Here is a 5,869-nt window from a genome sequence, read left to right on the forward strand (position 1 = left end):
TTGGTCGATGGTTACTACCAATTGCTCATGAGAGCGAGCGACATTCCGCTGACAGCGGTGAGTACTCCGAGCGGTATGCTCTGGGAGTGGCTGGTGGTGCCCCCGGGGCTATCGAGCGCACCAGCAACGCTCAATCGTATTGTGACGCTGTTGTTTAGGCCCCACCGGGCGTACGCTCAAACGTACTTTGACGATATATTCGTCCACAGTCGTGCTGAGCACGGAAAGTCAGACGTGGATAACCACATTGACCACTTGCGAGCGGTGCTCGACTGCATGCGCACTAATAAGTTGTATGCCAGCTTGGACAAGTGCGTCTTTGGCGCGGAGGAGATACCTTTCCTCGGGTGCTTCATTGGGAAGCGAGGCTTAAGGGCAGATCCTGCCAAGGTCAAGGCCATCGTGGACTGACCGGTTCCCAAAAATCAAAAAGACTTACGCAAGTGGCTAGGCTTAGCCAACTACTTGCACAAGTACAGCGCGAACTACGCGGAGATGGCTCGGCCATTATCAGATCTCCTTAAGAAGGACGCACCATGGTGCTGGAACGTCGAGCACGACGGAGCATTTGAGGCTGTGAAGGAGAGCCTCCTCCAGGCTCCGATCCTTGCGCTACCGGACCCGGATAGTCCGTTTAGCGTCGTCTGTGACGCATCCGATTTGCAATCGGTTGTGCTTTACAACAAGCAGATGCCGAAGGGCGTGAACGCGTGATTGCGTTTGAGTCTCGCCAGCTCAAAGCTGCAGAGAAGAACGATCCAGTTCATGACAAAGAGCTACTTGCAATGAAGTATGCTCTAGTCAAATTCAGGGTACACCTGCTAGGATCTAAGCCTTTTGTGATCTTTACTGATCATGCGTCGCTACGCACTGCGACACAGTCGCCCCATCTCTCTCAGAGAATGGCAAGATGGCTTTCCTTCTTTGCCGAGTATAACTTCGAGGTGAAGTACAAGCCGGGGCGGCTTAATGTAGTGGCCGATGCGCTCTCGCGCAGGACCGACTACGAGTTAGCTCATGTCACGACAGTGACGTCGTCAGTGCCTGACTTGATACGCGGAGCGTATGCACAAGACGACATGTGCGTAGCGCTGCTACGGGCTCTTGTGCGCGAAGAGCTTAAAGACTCTGACAAGCAATTGTCTGGGCGCTTACGCGCGAGGCTGCATCGATACTCACTCGATGGCGGCCTGCTGTACTACAGCACCGACTCTGAGGATAACCCTCGTGTAGTCGTTCCTCATGATGAGGATCTAAAGTATCGAATCCTCTACGAGGTTCATGATACGCCCGTGGGCGGGCACTTAGGTCGGGAGAAGACCTATGACTCGGTGAGCTCGATGTACTGGTGGCCCAAGATGTATAAGTGGGTCGGCACCTATGTACGCACGTGTGAGACGTGTCAACGGACAAAGTCCGCGCCGAGCACGGCAGCGCCATTGGCGAGTTTGCCTGTCCCCAAGGGATGTTGGCAGTCCATGAGTATGGACTTTGTGTTTGGCCTTCCCAAGGATAAGGCGGGAAGCACGGGGTATTGTGGTCTTTGTAGACCGATTGAGCAAGATGGCTCATTTAGCGGCGGTGCCGGACACCATTGATGGTGAGGGTACAGCTTTGCTGTTTTTAGACCGAGTCTTTCGCCAACATGGCTTGCCTGAGGCAATTGTCTCGGATCGAGACCCGCGCTTCACCGCGAAGTTCTGGACATCCCTCTTCATAGTGCTCGGCACTGGTTTCGACATGTCCACAGTGGACCATCCGCAGACCGACGGTCAAACCGAACGCGTGAATCGCGTTGTGGAGGATACCCTCCGAAGCGTATGCGCTGAGGCGCCAAAACGCTGGAGCCAGATGCTCCCACTCGTTGGGTTCGCATTAAATAATGCAGTGCACGCCTCGACAGGCTACACTCCGTTCTATGTGAATGGCTCGGATAACCCTCGCGTCCAACTGACGCCGCCACGCAGTGGCTCAGGGCTTGATGGGGGAGGGATATTCGAGCGGCTAGCTGACGTCAGCCCTGTTGCGGTTCGCAAGCAAGACGATGACTTTGTCTCTTTGAGACTGAGCGTAATGCGTCAAGTATGCGACGCTATGGCTGAAAGCCAAGACACGCAGAAGGAACATGCAGATGCCAAGGGAAGAAGCAATGTTGAGAGGTTTGAGGTCGGTGACCAAGTTTTATTAAACGCTAAAAACCTACCTACTCATGCAGTGTCTGCTGTCTTCAAGACGAAGGTGAGACCTCGGTTCATAGGACCGTTCAAGGTCGTGGCCAGGAAGGGCCTAGCGTATACGCTCAACCTTCCGAAGAAGATGCGCACGCATCCGGACTTCTATGTTGGCTTGCTTAAGCCATATCAAGACCCTGCTCAGGTGAGCGCGGAGACGTTGGCACCAACGGTGGCTGGACCACGGACAGCTGCAGGGCATCAGGTGGTAGAACCACGGGAGACTGAACGACAGCAAGTGGTGGACCCACAGATGGCTGATCAACAGCATGTGGCAGAGCCACAGGTCGCGGAGCGAAGTGCTCGCGATGCAGGAGCAAGGCAAGCTGACCGTTCAGCCGAGCGACTGGACGTCAAGGTCCGAGACCTGGCTGTGCGTCAACAGTGGTGGCTCTAACCTATCGACAAGGTGGATCATCTCTTCGAGATCGACCGATGGGCGGTGAACGTGAACGTTCGCGACGTGGACGCTGGCGTCGTATGGACGCAGACGCCGTTCCGGCAAGTGCTGACTCTCCCCGCGAGAGCCCAGCTGAGTCAAGGCCTCCTTCTGCTCTGCTCGATGAGCATAATGAGCTCTACTACCACGTGGAAAACCTTGTGGCGCGGCGTAGACACCAGGGTCGTACCCAGTACTTGGTGAAGTGGAGGGGTTACCCTCACTCACAGAACGCATGGGAGTTTGCGGTTATCCTCCGGCAAGATTGACCTGACGTCGTTGGCGCTTACGACCGGGCACATCATGTGCCGAAGCGCCATCATGGCGTGCGACAGCGTCCCTAGGCGCTGGGCGCCTCCCTATAGGGGGGGGGTGATCAGGTCAGTAGTTGAGCTCAGGCTCTGACCAGTGGCTGCAGCAGCCAGCTCGTACGTATGAGCGGTGCTCGCAGCGGGAACAGGGGATGGAGAGGCCTCGTGGTGATAGGGACATGGTCCCGAAGGAAGCAGGCGCTTCGTGTTGTGCTGAACAAGGTTCAGCACAAGCGTCTCGATAGACGCATAGTTGTTTTGAAACAACTTGCTCGATGAGCATGATCCAAATGTGGATGCGCTGTAACAGCGAAAGTGGTGTCCCGGACGGGGGTCGAACAACTGGCCTTTGGCTTGACAGGCCGGAGCTCTACCGTTGAGCTATAAGGGCGATGCCCGTGCGTCAGTCCGAGAACGGACTACGCATGGTATGAGAGGGCTGCGCCCGGGTGAGTTTGAACCACCGATCTGTGGCTTTTGACGCCAACGCTCGACCACTGAGCTGAAAGGGCGTTGTCCTTAAGCTTGTCCATTCAAGGACAACAGTTCATGGAACGAGAGGGCTGTGCCCTGGTGGGTTCGAACCACCGACCTGTGGCTTCCAAAGCCAACGCTCGACCACACAGCTAAAAGGGTGTTGCCCTTAAGCTTGTCCAAGCGATGACAATCGTTCATGGAACGAAAGGGCTGTGCCCTGGTGGATTCGAACCACCGACCTGTGGCTCTCAAAGCCAACGCTCAACCATTGAGCTAAAAGGGTGTTGCCATTAAGCTTGTCCAAGCGATGACAATCGTTCATGGAACGAGAGGGCTGTGACCTAGTGGGTTCGAGCCACCGACTTATCGCTTGTGAATCGAGTGTTCAACCGCTGAGCTGTTGTCGACGACTCGAATGAGGCAAGAGCATTGCTCTAAGCGGTTTGCAACTCTTGGAGTAGGCGCGGAGCGCGAGCGTAGGTCTGAGACCGCTAGAGCAAGATGCGCGCTACGCTTGGAACATTGGGCCGTAGGCCGACGACGAGAAGTTGGGCATCAGCGATGCGTAGGCGTTTGTGAGCTCACGGAGCCGTACAACGCTGGTGTGAGGTGTAGTAACCTCCGCCGTCTTAACAAGACGTGACCTCGCTGAAGAAAGTTCCGAGAACGGAATGTTCTCATCTTAGTGGGGGAGAGTGTAACGGGGCTACATGGTGTGGAACACACAGGGGTACGAAGTACCCAGAGAGTTAACAAACTCTCAGTACATCAGTTGGAGAGTTAACAAGGTCTCTCAGTACGTTGGCTGAAAGACGCGCATTTCGATGCGCGTGGCGTCAACGCCGGTGTCACCACGTTGATCGTCGGCTCCGGCTTCGTCACTACCGGTACCGGCTTCGTCCAAGAAGCTACCACTAGCTCGGGCTTTCGCCGAAGTGCTGTGTCCTTCTCTTCGGTTATCAGCTGTTTAGGAATCAGGCGTTCTTCTACTCCTCGAACGCGTTCTTCCTGCAATACTCTCACTAGCACCTTCTGCTTCACTTGGTCGAGGCCGATTGCGACCGTAGCGTCGACGGTCATCTGCTCCATCTTGTCGGCGTGCTTCGTCACCATCTTCAGGCTGCTTGAGGTCGGACCCTTCCTCAGTGTATGTCTTTTGCTCTTCGGCCTCACTCGCTCGTCTCTTGGCTGGTAAATTGCCGACTGAGGTAACACCTTCTCCCACGCCAGACCTGCCAGCTACTTCGATCGGGGCATCCAAAGGTTCATTCCCTTGTCCAACGACTGCAGCTATTCCAGGATCCATTTGTGCGTCGTCTTCAGAGTCAATATCAGCGGCGGCGATGGCTTCTTCACGTAAGTCCAGGGCAATATCCTTCGCCATATCGTCCAGCAAAAGAGTAGGGTAGTAGCAGCTCAACAGGAACGAGCAATGCGTGACTAGCTCGTGATCCGACTCGAGCATCCGGACTAAGCAATTGTCGTATCCAGCGTCCTCAAAAATTATTGCGGGACCTCTCCAGCGGTGGCCGAACTTAGTGACGCCAGGGCCTCGCGCTGGTCGGTACACCCAAACTAGCTGCGCAATGCGAAACTCACTTTTCTCCTTGGCGTTCCTGTGATTATATTGCATTGCCTGGTGTGCCTGCTCCTTCTGCAATGCCAGCGCGACCACCTCTTGTGCTTTCTTCAAGTCGTCGACCAGCGCTTCATGGTTGTTTTTAAGTCATTGTGTGGGTACTCCAGTCAGCTTCTTCGCAACAATTATGCAAGTGTTCTCAGCTTACGGCTCATCAGCAGCTTATTTGGTTGGAACCCGTGCGTGGCGTGCTTGGAGGAGCTTTAAGCGTTCAGGGCGTTCGGTAAGAGCTCATCCCAGTCCTCCTGCTTTTCATGCACATAGAGACTAAGCATATATTTCCAGATTCGATGGAATCGCTCTACTAGCCCCAGCAAGTTCGGTCTATACGGCACTGACTTCGACCTCTTGGACTGTATCAATTGCAACAGCTCTGTGACCGTCTTGCACCCAAATTCGCGTGCTCCATTTATCATCACTTCTCGCATAGGGCCAAACACCAATATCACTTTGTCCATCAAGAATCGAGCAACCACTTCTGCCGCATGATCAGGTACGGCTATCGCTACAGTATATCTGGTTGTGTATTCTACTGCGTCGATAACAAATCGATTTCTTGCTGCTGTCTCCGGCAAGGGTCCAGCTATACCCAAGGCCCAACGATCGCAAACAGCTCACGCCTTCACGCTGCGTAAGGGAGGAACCACTACTTTCGGTCTCGCCTTCCGTGATCCTCAATCTTGGCATGCTGTCAGCCAACTTTGCACCGCTTCCCGCATCTGCGGGCACCAATATAGTCCCTGCAATCGCTCCAGCGTCTGAGGACCACGTA

The 5,869-nt window shown here is 54.7% G+C and overlaps 1 non-coding gene across 1 annotated transcript; it reads right to left on the reverse strand.

Moving 5' to 3' along the window:
- Nucleotides 1-3,421: 3,421 nt before the first annotated feature.
- PITG_26932 lies at nt 3,422-3,493 on the reverse strand. Its single transcript has one exon. It is a non-coding gene; the product is annotated as a tRNA-Leu (tRNA).
- Nucleotides 3,494-5,869: the final 2,376 nt, after the last annotated feature.

Source organism: Phytophthora infestans, genomic scaffold (assembly GCF_000142945.1).
Source record: "Phytophthora infestans T30-4 supercont1.12 genomic scaffold, whole genome shotgun sequence".
In the NCBI taxonomy this organism is placed as follows: domain Eukaryota; phylum Oomycota; class Peronosporomycetes; order Peronosporales; family Peronosporaceae; genus Phytophthora; species Phytophthora infestans.